Below are 17355 nucleotides of genomic sequence, written 5' to 3' on the forward strand. Positions count from 1 at the left end.
CCTCCTTCTCCTCCTCCTCTCCCCTCCTCCTCCTCCCTCTTCCTCCTCCTCTTCCTCCCCCTCCTCCTCCTCCTCCTCTTCCTCTTCCTCCTCCTCCTCCTCCTCATCGAGATGCCACAGAGCATCAGAGCCAGTTTGCCACCTCCTCTCCGAAGCACTTCTCCTGATCGGGGGTCCGCTGATGGCTTGTCAATATATGGATTCCCCCCCCTCTAGTTTTCCATTAGTTTCTGTCTCGCTGACGCGACCCGAGCTCCTCCTCCTGTAATTATTAACGGCAGATTCTCTGAAAGCAATCAGCCGCCGCCATTTGTATCTTTGAAATCTTAATAAACCGCCGAAGGCAGGGGTGGGGGGGTGAGACGTAAAGAGAGAGGAGGTGAGATGAGAAGGGAAGAGAAAAGGAGAAGAGGAGAAGAGGAACAAAGGAGAGAGTGGACGAGGTGATAACAGAGGAGAGGAAGAGGGGAACGAAGGAAAGGAGAAAGGGATTTGAAGAGGAAGAATAGACACTGATTAGAGCAAAGGAGGAGAAGATATCAAAAGAGGAGAAGGTCAAAGTGATGAGGGAAGGTGATGTGAAAGAGGAGAAGAGGAGGAGGTACCTGTGTGCAGAGGAGGTGAAGAGAGAGGAGGTAAAGAAGGAAGGGGAAAGGAGGCAAGGTGAGGGCAGAAGGAAATAATTTACTGATGAAAGAGGAGAGGAGGTGAAGAAATGAGTGGAGGAGGTTAGGGTGAGGAACAAAGAGGAAAGGAAACAAGGGCAAGAGATGGAAGGAAGGAAAGAGGAGAGGTGCAGGTGAGAAGAAAGAAGGTATCAGGGTCAAGAAGAAGAAGAAGGAAATAAGGAGGAGATTAAGATAAAGGAGGAGGAGACGAGAGGGAAGAGAATTAGAAGAACAAGGAGGCGGAGGAGGCAAGAACAAGAAGATGAAGAAGGAGAAGGAGAACCAGGAGGAAGAGAGGAATGAAGAAGAAGAAGAACCACGGGGAAGAGAGGAATGAAGAAGGAGGAGGAAGAGAAAGAATGAAGACGAGGAGGAAGAGGAGGAATGAAAGAGGAGAAGAACCTGGAGGAAGAGGAGGAATGAAGAAAGAGGAGGAAGAGAAAGAATGAAGAAGAAGAACCAGGAGGAAGAGGAGGAATGAAGATGGAGGTGGAGAACCAGGAGGAAGAGGAGGAATGAAGAAGAAGAACCAAGAGGAAGAGGAGGAATGAAGATGGAGGAGGAGAACCAGGAGGAAGAGGAGGAATGAAGAAGAAGAACCAGGAAGAAGAGGAGGAATGAAGATGGAGGAGAAGAACCAGGAGGAAGAGAGGAATGAAGAAGGAGGAGGAAGAGAAAGAGAAAGAATGAAGAAGAAGAAGAACCAGAAGGAAGAGGAGGAATGAAGAAGAGGGAGGAGAACCAAGAGGGAGAGGAGGAATGCAGAAGACGGAGAATAACCATGAGGGAGAGGAGGAATGAAGAAGAAGGAGAAGAACCAGGAGGAAGAGGAGGAATGAAGGAGGAGGAGGAATGAAAGAGGAGAAGAACCAGGAGGAAGAGGAGGAATGAAAGAGGAGCTGATGAAGGTCACAGAGCTCCAGGATCCTGAGGAGAACTCGTCTCTGGTTCAACAGGTTTTTGAGGTTTTACAAACTTTGGTGAAGAACTTTAGAGTGGGTCAACAGGAGGGGGGGGGGGGATGGTCCTATACCTGAGGTCAAGAGGTCGGTTTCTGTGGAGGTTCGATTCCCGTTAACAAGTTTCCTCCTGTGCTGGTTTGTTGGTTTGAGATTTATGAACGAGTTTGTAACGTTTGCTGGAAATGGAACTTCCTGTGTCTGTGGTCCGGAGGTTAGGGGCGGAGCTACAGACAGGAAGCTGAACCTCGACAGGAAGCTTCGTTTGAATCAAACAAACGAAAAGAGAAAAGAAGGATTGGGGAGAATTTTCTTTTCAGACCTTTTGGATCAATTTGGTTCTTTTGAGTTTGAAACTTTTTCTTCAGATCTTCAGGAAACTCCGGACCTGAGGAAACAGACGTTCGCCCAAAATACATAAATGTGACGAACATTGAATAATTTGTCTTATCCTCCTCTTCCTCCTCCTCCTCCTCTTCCTCCTCCTCCTCCTCTTCCTCCTCCTAAATATCGTGTGAAAGTCTCTGAGGCGAGTTACTGTTCTTTCTCTCTCTTCCTCCTCTTTGCTCTTTTTACTTTTTTTCCTAATTTGTTGTTTGTCAGTTTTCTCCTCCGGCAGACGGAGGTGAACTTTAGCGAGAGCGGCTTCACATTCTCATTCTGTCGGCGTTCACCGAGCTAACGTTCCACAAAAGGTCTTTCTCTCTCATTTCGTCTTTTAGTCTGCGACTCGCTCTCTTTCCTCCTCGGAGATGTGTGTCAGCTGGTCGGGGGGGGTGGGGGGGGATCAAACGCCGGCGCCGGATTATTCTGCAGAACTCTGAACGCCGAAGTCTTTGCCCGTCAAATGTCAAGGTTTATAAAATGTCTCACTTTGTACCAACGGTTGTAAATAAATGTTGACGCCCTTAATCGCCCCCTGGTGGCTGATTAAAGAATAGATCATGAATCCCTCCTCCTCCAGGTTAGCAACTAAAATAAACAAAGTAGATATTAAATAAATGTTTGTCACATATGTTTCTGTCGTTTCAGATCTTATCTCACTGATGTTTGTTTTTAGTTTCTGACCAGTTTGGTATTATTAGTTATTTGATGATATGACAGGCTGAGACTGACTCCTGATTGGTCGAGAGCTTGTGTGGGCGGGACCTCGATCACTTCACTGCATATATCACGTGACTCACACACGTTTACATGTCACATCTGTCTCCTCCACATGGAAACAGCTGTTTCACTGTAAACTAGTGAGTTTAGCAGCTGACGTTCAGAATAAAGACGTCTAATCGAGGTTTGTCTCGTGAAGACAACGATGGCTGAAGCTCTCATCATCGTTTGATCCATAAACTTCTGGATGACATGTGTCAGATTTTAAAATGACTTTTCCAACGTTCCACATTCGGGAGCGTGCCTATGTTCCCACAGCCTAAAGTTCCCACATTTCTTCCCCTGCCTGGTAGTTATGGGTTCACCATTCCGTAGCTGGCGATTTGAAGGAGCTAGCTAGTGTCCAAACTCTCTTGAGCTCAACACCGCTAACCCTAACCCTAAACATAACCCTAACCCTAATTTTCAGAAAAATCTAGAAATGTGGGAACATAGGGCAGTGGGAACATCGGGACAATTTAAAAAAAAAAAAAATCTGGGAACATAGGGCTGTGGGAACATAGGGCTGACCCCCCACCTTGGATGTGGAACCTCCTCTGCTCAGTGAAGCTCAGACTCAGGTTCACCGGACGGGACGTTAACAGCGAGAGACGTCCTGGTCACTCGAGGCTCGAGCGTGAGACAGAAGCAGGAAGCGTTGAGTTTTCATCGAGAGGAAACAGCAGCTGCAGCAATTAACACGAGCAGATCATCAGCCGAGGAACCAGAGATCGATTCGACTGCTTTGGTCTCAGCTGGACTCAAGACATGCAGATAACTGACGGACAATTTTACCAATAGTTTGTCTCATTGAGAAGAAAAAATACAGAGTGAGAACAAAAACTTAACTGAAAACTAGGGCTACGTTGTAGCACTGACGGGCCCGAGCACCTGCACGTTGAAGCATGTAGCTGTTGGTGGAGAGAGCGATCGATGACCAAGCGCACGTCTCTGCGTTGCATGCGTTTTACGCTCTGCGGCAACAATAAACGCTTCACTTCCTGCGTCCGCCACGCGATGACGATCCTTGCCTGCTAATTGCTCATTACGGTCCACGCTATCAAATCACACTGGGAAGATTTTATGTAAATCGAATGATAGCTGAAAAACAAAGCTTACTTCCTGTTGCCAGTAGGGTGCGCCATCACTATTATTACTTACAGATGAATATATCTGTTCAAGTAGGCGCTCTGATATAGCGTGAGCAATTTTGTCAATTGGACAATGTTACAACAACTTAATTTCACACTGATCAGTAGGTGGCGCCATGACCCTGAACTAATATTTATATATGGATGTGTTCAGGTCAGGTCAGGATTGTGATCATAGATCAGTAGATCGGAGCCGGTTGGATTATGCAGAGTGGAGGTTGAACCTCGAACACCGAAGTTACTGCGATTTTGCCCTGAAAGAGCCCAAAATGGAAATGCAAGTCCTTCAAAATACAATAGAGCCTCCCAACGCTCGGTGCTCGGGTTCTTTCAAACACGTTCATGTCAGTGTAATTATAGATTTCTGTCTTTACAAAGTGAGAACTAAATATGTGTGATAAAGGAAGGTCAGTGTTTGATTGACAGCTGATCTCTGTGCGGAGCAGAAACGTCACCACGACGCACTTTGATCAACAAACATGGAGACTAAATAAGTTAAAGATTTAAACACAGAATCTAAATCACTGCTTTTAATGACTCGAGTCTATTTGAGTTTACAGAACTCAGCAATGGATCCAGAACTAACCCTAACTCCAGCACAGAGAGGCTGAGTGAATGTGGTCTGGACTCTGTGGAGGAGAGTCATGTTGTCAGAGATGCTGTAGAAGGACAGAACACCTGCTCTGTGATCCAGGTACACTCCTACTGTGGAGGACACAGGACCTGACACTGGAGTCCTGATGCTCCTCCTGACTCGGCCGGTGGTTCCGCTGCTCCTGCACCGGCCCCCCCGCCGGCCGGGGGGGCCGGCTTTGCTCTTTCGAAGGAATCCAGCAGTTTTTACAAGATACTAAGGGCACGAGAATGGTTAATATAGATGATTTCTTCCTAGATCCGAGAAAGTTCATGGAAGTAGCGAAAGGCTTCAGGTGAAAATCTGAAGGTATCGGCCAACCGACCTTCTCAGATCAGGAAGTTTACCGCATGAAGAAACTAATGTCTAAAGCCCGAGTCCAACTGGCCCATGAGGAGAGACTGAAGAACGGCCTCTCGTAACACCGAGCACCATGACGGGGAAAATTATGTAATATTTCTGAGTTCTGTAAGAAAAGATCAGCTGGTATTTTTTTGATGGAATATTGTTTTAATATGATGTGGGGGTTTTCTTTTATCTGCTCAAAAATGTTTGATATGTTGTAGTAACTTGTTTGTTGGAACTTCACTGAGAAAATAAAAGTGACTTAAAAATCAAAAATCTCTCTCTCCCTCTCTCTCTCTCTACTCTCTCTCTCTCTCTCTACTCTCTCTCTCCCCCCTCTCTCCATCTCTCTCTCTGTCTCCCTCTCCCTCCCTCTCTCTCTACTCTCTCTCTCTCTCCCTCTCTCTCTCTCCTCCTCTCTCTCTCTCTCTCTCTCTCTCTCTCTCTCTCTCTCTCTCTCTCTCTCCCCTCTCTCTCTCTCTCTCTCTCTCTCTCTCTCTCTCTCTCCCCTCTCTCTCTCTCTCTCTCCCTCTCTCTCTCTCTCCCCCTCTCCCTCTCTCTCTCTCTGTCCCTCTCTCTCTCTCTCTCTCCCTCTCCCTCTCCCTCTCTATCTCTCCCTCCCTCTCTCCCTCTCTCTCTCCCCCCCCCCCACCAGGAGAAGTGTCAGCCCGGTTTCTGGCGTGTGTTTGCGTCCCTCACGCCGGGCGACAGCAGTGAAAGGCCACGAGAGAAGCGAAGCATCGACCGGCTCGTGGAAACTATTCAGAGAAACAGATGAGCTTCTCACACCGCCCCCCCCCCCCCCCCACGCCCCCCCCACGGCCCTGCAAACCGCCACTTGCCTTAAAGAACAGAACTTCATTAAATTGTGCCACTTGGTGTTTGTATCACGCCGTGGAGAGGGGGGGGGGGGGTGATGTGTGTGTGTGTGTGTGTGTGGGGGGGGGGGTGTTGAACGAAGAGCTATTAACTCTGCTCCATGAGGGCGGCTGCATAGAGAGAGGAGGGTTGTCACCGTGCGTTCCCACGACGACGCCACGCCGGGAACACTGCCAGGTAATGAGGCAGCACACACACACACACACACACACACACACACACACACACACACACACACACACACACACACAGACACACACAGACACACACACACTGATGTACACATTCAATCAACAGCACATACACATAAACACACTGCGATTACTGAAAACCATGCGCACAAAACACAGAGACACACAGACACACACAGAGACACACACACACACACACACATTTCTGTAAAAGCTACAAATCTACACTATAAAAATATTGATTTACAGGTAAACATCAAGTATTAAAGAATCCAAATTAAAGTAAAAGTAAAAATAAAGTATATTTTTGTGTCATTTTATATTTTTTTCCTTTTCTACTTCAAGTGGAGTTGATTTTATCTCATTTACTTCAACCTGGTGAAGTTAGTTTCAAGTTGGATATTCAGCTTTCACTTCCTGTTTGGAAAGAAGTCATGTGACCCACTGACATCAGATGCTATTGGATTTTACATATATAAACAAATTAAATGATTTATAATCTTTGAGGATTTAAAAACCAAACATTTACAATTAATAATCTAACATCTGTCCAATTTTCTCTTGATGAAACAAACACACACATGACTGCACATAGATACAGACACACACACACACACATCTCTGATGATACAAACACAACTTATTGTGTTTCTTGTTTTTTTGAAATGATTTATTTTCCTCTAAGAATAAGATGGTTGTACGCACACACAAGCACAGCGCACACACACACACACACACACACACACACACACAAGCACACACACAAGCACAGCGCACACACAAACACAGACACACACACACACACACACACACACACACACACACAGACAGCTGTGCTCTCTCACTCTTCAATTAATTCTCTCTGCTACTTTGACCTTTTCCTCTGACAGAAACAAAGAAACTAGAGGCTGCGCAGACACACACACACACACACACACACACACACACACACACACACACACACACAAACACACACTTAAAATTGTTGATTGATATCAAATATATTTCTGTTTCCTGTTTATGAACCGACACCGATTCTTTCTAAACTCAGAGATTTTTTGGAACCACTGCTTATGTTTTTATTTTAATGAGGTTTATTATTTTTCTTTCTTGTTGTTGTATTGTGTTGTGGATGAGGGTCTGTCTATAACCTGGGTCGAGGTGTTTTACATCCTGCTCTCTACAGGATGAACCACACACACACACACACACACACACACACACACACACACACACTCAGGCAGGTTTTAGGACGAATGCACAGAACCACAAAATCGAATCAGCCGGTTATTGTTATTTCTTGAAGACTCTTATTTCTCCTATATAAGAGTAATTATTTTTCCCAAAATATGTCTCAAATCTCCTTTTCTAAATTCAGTGTCTAATCTTGCAGACCTTTAAAAATTTGTGTTTTAGTTTGACAGAATTGTCCAATTTGTCCTGAAGTCAGTTTGCAGTTTGTTGTCTCCTCAGCCAGGTACTCGTCAGATTGTGCTTCTTAAATATATAAAAATATTCTCACTTTTATTGATCTCTGATAACAAACGAGGCCACTTTAGAAAAGGCTGAATAAAAGAATATTTTCTCTGCTCAATTAACAAGATGCTTGTCAGCTTCTCGTCCGTCAACAGGACCGAAGCAGCGAACTCCCTCCGGAGGTGAGCTAGAGGAACAGAAATAACAACCATCTCTAATATAATATCATTATTAATTAAATATAAACAATTAGTATTTACATGACATCACATAAAATGTGCAAGTGACATTAGTGCTGGTGGTTGTGGTGAGAACGGGAAAACTCAAACATTTCAACCACCAGGTGGCGCTGCAGCAGAGACTCGACCACACTCGGGTTTAAAATGGACGTCTGGATTTAAAAAGAGACGCGAACATCAGCTCTTTTGTTTTATTGTGAAAGTGTCTCAAATCTGCTTGTTTTAACAATAAATAATATAATGTTAACAACATGATAATTGACAGTTTTTTTTAAGGAATATGACTCATCATTTACTAAAGTCTCAGTTTCTGTTCGCCTGATTTGTCAACTTCGTAGTTAAAATCCAAAAAAATTCAAAATATTGGATAAAAAGAAGTTTAGAAGTACACAAAATAAAAGGGATGCGTTTTATAATGAAAACATATTAGTCATTCGTTTTGTGGACAAAATGTCAAAGTTTTGGGTAAAATTATTGAATTTTAATTTATTTCATCAAGAATACAAAATAAACCAATCACAGATGCCCTGCAGGTGGCGCTAGATTAGCAGTCAGAAGATCATTAATGAAAAAACAGTTTATCATCTGGGGAATTTAATCAACTTTCCTGATATTCATCAAATTATTTCCCTTTGATCTGACAGCTCTGTCTTCGTTTCGGAGGGAAATGCGAAAGTGTCTCTAAACATGCATTAAATGATAAAGTATGATAAGGTGTTCATTGATATGAACGTATACTTTGTCATGTTAGAAAAATATCACACATAAATATAAATATATCCTGACAAATGTGTCGGTAAAAAGCCACAGTGGGGATAAAGTTGACGGGTGATTTTGTACAGTGCAGTGTTCCAGCAGCTGTGTCACACTTCATCAAAGCTCCATCACCAATGATAATGTGACCGACTCAGCACCCCGCCCCCCCCAAGCCCAGAGTATTGGCAAGTGTCAGATAGCCGATAGATTTATGTATGCAAATGAGCCCGGTCGATGGCGTCTGCCACGGCGTGAGATCTACGACCACGCCACGTGGAATCTCTCCTGTCAAACAAAGTCCAGTGGCAGAACAGAGGGGGGGGGGGGAAACTTGGTATGAAAGGAAAAATGATTTGGAGAAGAGGAGGAAAAGTGGAGATATGATGAAGAAGGTTCGCTGTCAGACGGCCAATCATCAGGGAGAATAAATCAGAGCAGAGCTGTCATTGGAGGAGGGAGATGCAGAGAGGGGAGGGGGAGACAGGAGGTGTCACTGTGTCACAGTTTAAACTGATTTAATTCAGAAATATCGTTTTACAAAAATCTGATTTCATGGGATCACACCTGGATTGTTTCCGTTTCCTCCAGACGAGAAACACAAAGACACAAACTGTTGTTTTAAAGTGACGACAGCCAATTATCATAATTGATTTTCAATTCTAATTTATTTACACATTTTGAATTTTATGAGGACGTTGATCTACAATATGTGAAAGACTATTTAAATTTGTATTTCAAATGAAATGTTTCAGTGTTGTTATGTTATTTATATGATAAGAATTGTGAATATAATATGATTTTTTCGAGCGAACACAAACAGACTCAAGTAATTATTGAGCATTTCTGGACGAGAACCTGTGACTCAAACATTTCATCACCAGCGACTGCTTCATGTTATTGTTTTGCATTTGATAATAAACTCTTGAATTTTGATTTTTTATCTCTATGGATGTTTAGAATTCTAAAGTAAAGAGAAAGATGGATTCACAGGTGAAGCTTCGACCTGTTAGTTCAACACTTGCTCTGTGTTGAACCGAGTTTTAAATCCTTCACCTTCGAGGAAAAGGCCACGAGGCAGGAGGAGGGGGGTCAGGTGGGGTGGGGTGAGGGGGGGCATGTCGGCCGCCTGTCGGCGTGGCAGCAGCCGCCGTGTCACCGCCGTCCCCGTGGGAACCGGCCGTCAAACGGAAAGGTTGGGCCACATCTGCATAATCATTACCCCGGTGACAGGAAGTCATTCTGGGAAACAATCAATGTTGTTTTAAGGGATCTTGAAAAAACAAAAAGACACAAAAAAGGTTTGAAGTGTCTTAAAGAAGATTTAGTGTCAGCGCCGGAGGAACGGCCGCGGTGGCAGTTTTACCGGAAGCTGTGCCGAGGATCTCAGGGACACTTGGATCCAGTTTTTCAGTAAAACTCAGGAAGTGACTCAGTGGAGAGGAAGTGATGCTGAGCTCTGTTATCTACTCTGTTTAACATCAATAATAAATCATGTTTTATTCTATTACAACAACTAATAACTCCACCAAACCAGCACCCTGGCATATTTGAATATTTGCACTACTGCACAAATTGCACTATTATTGTTTTATTTTTCTCTACATCTGTAAAGATAAATATTTAGATATATATATTTTATTTTCTATTTTAAATTTTTGATATTCTATTTTATTCTATTTTATTCTATTTTATACTATTTCTATTTTATTTTTTTGGTTGTAATTATTGAGCATTGCTTAACGAGAGCCTGTGACTCAAGTATTTCATTGCCAGCGACTGCTTCATGTTATCTCTGTGCATTTGACAATAAAAATCTTGAATCTTGAATCTTCTAATCCAAATCCAGCTCATATTCCAGGGTTATCCCAGGAAATGAATTCATACAAGAAAATAACAAACCGGTCGTTTCCTGATCAGCTGACGTGAAACTGAACTGTTGTGATCCAGCTCGGAAAAGATTTAGTAACTTTATTTATCATTTCTCACATCAGCACTAGATTTATTCTATTTGCTCTGACTTCGTGTTTTATGAAAGTCACAGAACTCTTCACCTCTTTGTCTCCACTGAGATGTTTTTGTGCTTTATTGTAAATAGCTTTTTAATTCCCCCATTTTAATTGTTATTTCTCTGCTTAATATTTTTCTGAAAACCTTTATCTAGGAACGTGTTTTACAAATGAGCATCTGCTTTAAACATTGTGATAATTGCATCAAACATCTGTTTTCAGTTTGTAGATACAGAACATTTTCCCTTTCAAATAAACCATAAATAAATAACATGTTTATTGTGATGAAGGTTTCAGCCTCGGTTACTTTATAAAGATCTGATGCTGTTGATTCATTCACTGAATCGGTTTCTACGATTCTACAAACATGAACTTTTCTATCTCAACCAATTATTAACAAACACTTTGTGAGTTATTTTGAGATTATTAAACAGTTTCTACTAAATACAAAATTCACAATGCACATAATCACACGTGGATGAAAACCAGAACCATTCCTGTACGACTGTCACATCCAGACACTGTAATCTTTAACAAACAAGTGAAATGGTTATAACAGGAAAGTGATGAAGAGGAGGAGAAGAGGAGGAGAAGAGAAGAGGAGAGGTGTTGAAAGAAAAACTAGAGAAGTGAAGGAAGGAGGAGAAAGGAAAAGAGGAGAAAAACAACCGATCTGTGACGGTGGAGAGAGAAGAGGAAGAGGAGGGACAGAAAGAGGAAGATAAAGAGGGAAAGAAGTGATGAGGAAGCGAAGGAAAGGAGGTAAGGAGAGGAGGTAGAGGAGGAGTGGAGAGAGGGGCTCCTCTTCTATCAGCAGATAAGAAGGAGAAATGGATGAATCCTATTGGCCGGCGAGCCTCTTATCTCCTCGCCTTCACCAACTCGGGACACATCTCATAGAAATTTGCGAAATCAGGAAAGCTGGGTATCGTGTCATCTATCACCGCGGGCGACGGGCCCATACATCCTCCCGGCTTCACAATAAAAGCCACAATTGACACTTTTTTGTTTCTTAACAATTACAAGCTGGGTTTGTTGTTCTCAAGGTCAAACTAACTTCAGTCTCAGATCCGGGCGCTTTGAAAAACTACCGGCGTCTCTCGTAAATCACCGGCGGCTCGGAGCACACGGCCGGTGATTACATGTGTTTTGGGAAAAGTTGGATTGTGATTGTTTCCGATGCATCAAAAGTAAATAAATATGTCAGGAGGGTTTGAACCGAGAAGAAAAAGGACAAAAAAGGGACGAGTGGCAACGGGAGCAGTTTACAAACAGAGTCCTGGTTAAGAAACAAAACACGAGAACATTAATACAGCGACAGAAAAACACAAATATACATGGAAATATGAAGTAAATGAAAAGAAGGAGGAGAAGGAGACACGTGCTCGGGAAGCGATGGAGCAGCTAGCTCATCCGACAGGAACACAAAGATCTAAATGTTCGTCCGAATCCGATCGAGATCCAGCTCAGATCAGATCTCACTGATGTTACAACTCATTTTCTCTCAGACTTCTATAGAATCCTCACTCTTTAATATTCACTGAATGATGAAAAATATTCCTCCACTAATGAGAAGTGAGATGTTTTTAAGCTTTTTGATCCTCAGTAAAAAGAGAACTCCATTTTAGTATTTGCTCTATTTGAATTGACAATGCAAAATTGTGAGACGTACTTTTTGCTGCACTTCCTGTGTTTGAGTATTTATCAGAATTATTAAGAGTCTTAAAGAGAATATTTAATAAATGCTAAGTAAAATATTGTTTAAGCTTCTGTTTGCTGGATTCTTTTCGTTCATTTCATATTATAGTTTAAGAAATTAGATCATCTAGTGAGCGGATATAAAATCTTCTCTTTGCTGATTTGAATTAAGTTTCTAATAAATCATTTTGGATTTATTTATTTATTTTGGATTTGTCAGGTGATGTTGAGCTGTGACAGAAGGACAGGGGGGGGGGCTTCATGTTAGAAGACAAATTAATTGTAAATATTTTTGAGATGAAAATAAATTGGACAAATGAGGGAAAGCAAAGCAGTGAAGAAGAGTAGTGATGTGAAGTGAGGATTGTGAGTCAAGAGGAAAGAACAAGTTTCAAAGGTTCTCGTCCGTTTCATACAAGATCCTGAAAATATTAATATCCACATCGGAGGGATTGTGTGTGAGAGCTTGTTTTATATTTGTGAGACATTGTTTTCGTCCATGTTTATTCTTAGTAAATATTAAATGTTCACATTTGACACATCAGATGTTGTTTGTTCTATAAACTGTTTCCTGAAGTTTGTGTGTTTCTTTGAATGAAATATTAATTCAATGTTAATTCATGCAGTTATTTGGAGTAAATCATTATTCAAACCTTAATGATTTGTTTGATGTTCTGTTCAGTTGTTCACGTGAGTACTTCCTGTTAGTGTGGAACCCTGTGTGAGCCTCAGATGTGTGTGTGTGTGTGTCTGTGTGTGTGTCCGTTTGTGTGTGTGTGTGTGTGTTTGTGTGTGTGTGTGTGTGTTTGTGTGTGTGTGTGCGCGTGTGTGTGTGTCTGTGTGTGTTTGTTTGTGTGCGCGTGTGTGTGTGTCTGTGTGTGTTTGTTTGTGTGTGTGTGTGCATGACAAACTGCTCCAATTCCCGGTGTGTCGCAGCAACTGTGATATTTGTCTCAGAGGCGTCGCTGGCCCTCCTCCTCCTCCTCCACCTCCTCCTCCTCCTCCTCCTCTTTTTTGTTTCTACCCAGATTTGAATCGGCCGGCACCCCCCCACCCCCCCCGACAGCGCAGAAATAATTACAGTACCGCTTCCCCCCCGCTCGCTGTTATATTAGCCCTCTTATCAGGCTGTGAGGAGGTAGTTGATCAACTCAGGTCACTGTATCCTGACCACAGCACAACAGCTACATCGCCGTTTGGAGATATGATAAATAAAAGCCGGGGGGGTTACACTGCAACAACACTGTTATCTGCTGTTTGTTTCACCCCCCCCCCCTTCCCCCCCACCTCCTCTGTTTGTCTCTGGAGAAAAGGAGGAGAAAGTAAACGCAGCCGATGGAGACAACATGGAAACCTGCTGATCTGTGGTAATTGATGAGCTGAAACAGTAAATTCCTCGGCCTCAGTTTGAAGCTCGAAGCAAAGACGCTGCACTTTATTTATCCCCCCCCCCCCCCCCCCAGCGCAGCGATAACGTGACGGGGGGGGTTTCAATTCAGTGACATTATTCTAAAACCAGGTCGAACACAACAGCCGAGATAATAGATGCATCTACATTATCCTGGAGCGGAGGGAAGTGGAGGGGTCACAAGGTCGAGCAGATGGGACGACAGCGTTCTGAAGCCGGGGGGGGGGGGGGGGGGAGTAAACATAAATACATCGTTTACATTATTCTGGAGTCGAGTGAGAGCGAGAGGTGAGCGCGAGCGAGCGAGGAAAACAGATGCAGACGCATTGTTCTGGAGTCAAAGCTAAATTTTCAGAGGTGGAGGTGAAGCTGGAGAACATGGAGGCTCCATTAGTCTGGAGGTGAAGAAGGAGGCTCCTCCTTCTCCCTGTGAGGAACCGCCCACAGCGGGGGGGCGGCTGAGCACAGACACACAGGACGAGCCACCAGAGGGCGGAAGGACACGGGCTGCAACGCGTATATACATACATACATTATTATATATATACATAATTACCACCAAATGTGAGGGATATTCAATATTAGATTGTTAATCAATTGCTAATTAAATTCTATTTAAAGAACTCCAATAATAAATATAAATATAAAAAATTAAATGATCCGACTGACGAATCGATTTGTCGACATCTCAATTATTAGCCAAATAAATAATTACCACCAAATGTGAGGGATATTGAATATTAGATTTTGAATCAATTTCTAATAAGTCAATCTCAAACTAAACAAAATGTTTGCTTAACGTTTAATGTACGAGTAATAAACATCTAATTATATGTTTAATTATTGACCTTCTATAAAGATAATACACATCTTAAACTGTATTTCTATTTAAAGAACTCCAATAATAAATATTAATATAAAAAAATTAAATGATCCGACTGACGAATCGATTTGTCGACCTCTCAATTATTAGCCAAATAAATAATTACCACCAAATGTGAGGGATATTGAATATTAGATTTTGAATCAATTTCTAATTAAAGTCAATCTCAAACTAAACAAAATGTTTGCTTAACATTAATGTACGAGTAATAAACACCTAATTATATGTTTAATTATTGATAAAGATAATACACATTTTCCTGCTATAACCTTAAACAGTATTTCTATTTAAAGAAGAACTCCGGTTATTTTCTTCAGGTTTTTAATTTATTAAATGAACAAAAATCTTTGCATCCACCATCGATTGAAGAAGAGAAATCAAACTAGCAACTGCTGCCTTGAACTTATGGTGAATCTGTTTTCAGAAATCTAGACCAATAATAAATATAAATATGAAAAATTAAATGATCCGACAGACAAATCGATTTGTCGACCTCTCAATTATTAGCCAAATAAATAATTACCACCAAATGTGAGGGATATTGAATATTAGATTTTGAATCAATTTCTAATTAAAGTCAATCTCAAACTAAACAAAATGTTTGCTTAATATTAATGTACGAGTAATAAACATCTAATTATATGTTTAATTATTGACCTTCTATAAAGATAATACACATCTTAAACAGTATTTCTATTTAAAGAAGAACTCTGGGAATTTTCATCAGGTTTTTAATTTATAAAATGAACAGAAATCTTTGCATCGACTGAAGAAGAGAAATCAAACTAGCAACTGCTGCCTTGAACTTATAGTGAATCTGTTTTCAGACATCCAGACCAATAATAAATATAAATATGAAAAATGAAATGATCCGACTGACGAATCGATTTGTCGACATCTCAATTATTAGTCAAATAAATAATTACCACCAAATGTGGGGGATATTGAATATTAGATTTTGAATCAATTTCTAATTAGTCAATCTCAAACTAAACAAAATGTTTGCTTAACATTAATGTACGAGTAATAAACATCTAATTATATGTTTAATTATTGACCTTCTATAAAGATAATACACATCTTAAACAGTATTTCTATTTAAAGAACTCCAATAATAAATATAAATATGAAAAATTAAATGATCCGACTGACGAATCGATTTGTCGACATCTCAATTATTAGTCAAATAAATAATTACCACCAAATGTGGGGGATATTGAATATTAGATTTGTAATCAATTGCTAATTAAATTCAATCTCAAACTAAACAAAATGTTTCCTTAACGTTTAATGTACGAGTAATAAACATCTAATTATATGTTTAATTATTGACCTTCTATAAAGATAATACACACCTTAAACAGTATTTCTATTTAAAGAAGAACTCTGGGAATTTTCATCAGGTTTTTAATTTATTAAATGAACAGAAATCTTTGCATCAACCATCGAACTGAAGAAGAGAAATCAAACTAGCAACTGCTGCCTTGAACTTATGGTGAATCTGTTTTCAGACATCCAGACCAATAATAAATATAAATATGAAAAATGAAATGATCCGACTGACGACTCAATTTGTCGACATCTCAATTATTAGCCAAATAAATAATTACCACCAAACGTGGGGGATATTCAATATTAGATTTTTAATCAATTTCTAATTAGTCAATCTCAAACAAACAAAAAATGTTTGCTTAACGTTTAATGTACGAGTAATAAACATCTAATTGTATGTTTAATTATTGATAAATACACATTTTCCTGCTATAACCTTAAACAGTATTTCTATTTAAAGCAACTGCTGCCTTGAACTTATGGTGAATCTGTTTTCAGAAATCTAGACCAATAATAAATATAAAATATGAAAAATTAAATGATCCGACTGACGAATCGATTTGTCGACATCTCAATTATCAGCTCAAACCAAATAAAAAACCTCAAGATACCAATAAACATCCATCATTTGTTAAACTATTTTATTCATAAAAAATATAGAACATCAGATCAACAGTTTGAATCTTTATTAACTTCCAGAAGTCACGAGTATTTGGTTCTTCCTCCTTTTGCTTTGACGACGGCGTGAACTCGAGCCGGCATCGACTCCACGAGGTCGGTTAAAACCTCCCGGTCCACGTTGTCCCAGCTGGACTGGAGGCGGAGCCACAGAGCGTCCTGGGACGTCCCGTAATGTTTGTCCTCCTCCGTCCTCAGGCGTCCCCACAGGTGCTGCAGGGGGTTGAGGTCCGGGGACTGGGGGGGGGCGGTGCTGAGGGTCAGGACCCCCTGCTGCTCTTGGCTCTTCAGGAAGCTCCTGCAGAGCGTGGACGAGCATCCGGCGTCCTGCAGCAGCGTGAAGCCCGGTCCACACAGACGGACACCGGAGGGGACGGCGTGTCTCTGGAGAATGAGCTGGTGATGCTCGTTGGTCGGGGGGGAGTTGAGTCTGTGCAGGGCGCCGACCCCCGAGTGAGAGAAGCACCCCCACACCTGAAGGCCCCCGGCAGCCTGAGGCTCTGCCGGGTCGGGTCCCTGGATCGTGGTCTCACCGGTGAACAGGACTCGTCTCCAGTCGTCCACGGTGAGGTGTTGGTGTTTCCTGGCCCACTCCAGGCGCCGGGCCTGGTGTCCCCTGCTGACGGGCGGCGTGGAGGCGTGTCCCCTGAGGGCGCCGCGGTGCAGCCGTCTCTTCACCGTGCTCCGGCTGATCGGCGTCTCGCGCTCTTTGTTCAACAGGTTCAGGATCTGGGACGAAGTGGCTTTCCTGTTGGTCATGGAGCTGAGTTTGATGTAGTGATCTTCGGAGGGCGTGGTCACTTTGGGGCGTCCCGACCGCGCCTTGGACACGACCGATCCGGTCTCGGCCACGCGCCTCAGCGTCCCGTGCACCCCCCCCTTGGACACCTGCAGCCGGTCCATGATCTG

The sequence above is a fragment of the Limanda limanda genome, chromosome 5 (genome assembly GCF_963576545.1).
Source record: "Limanda limanda chromosome 5, fLimLim1.1, whole genome shotgun sequence".
Classification (NCBI taxonomy): domain Eukaryota; kingdom Metazoa; phylum Chordata; class Actinopteri; order Pleuronectiformes; family Pleuronectidae; genus Limanda; species Limanda limanda.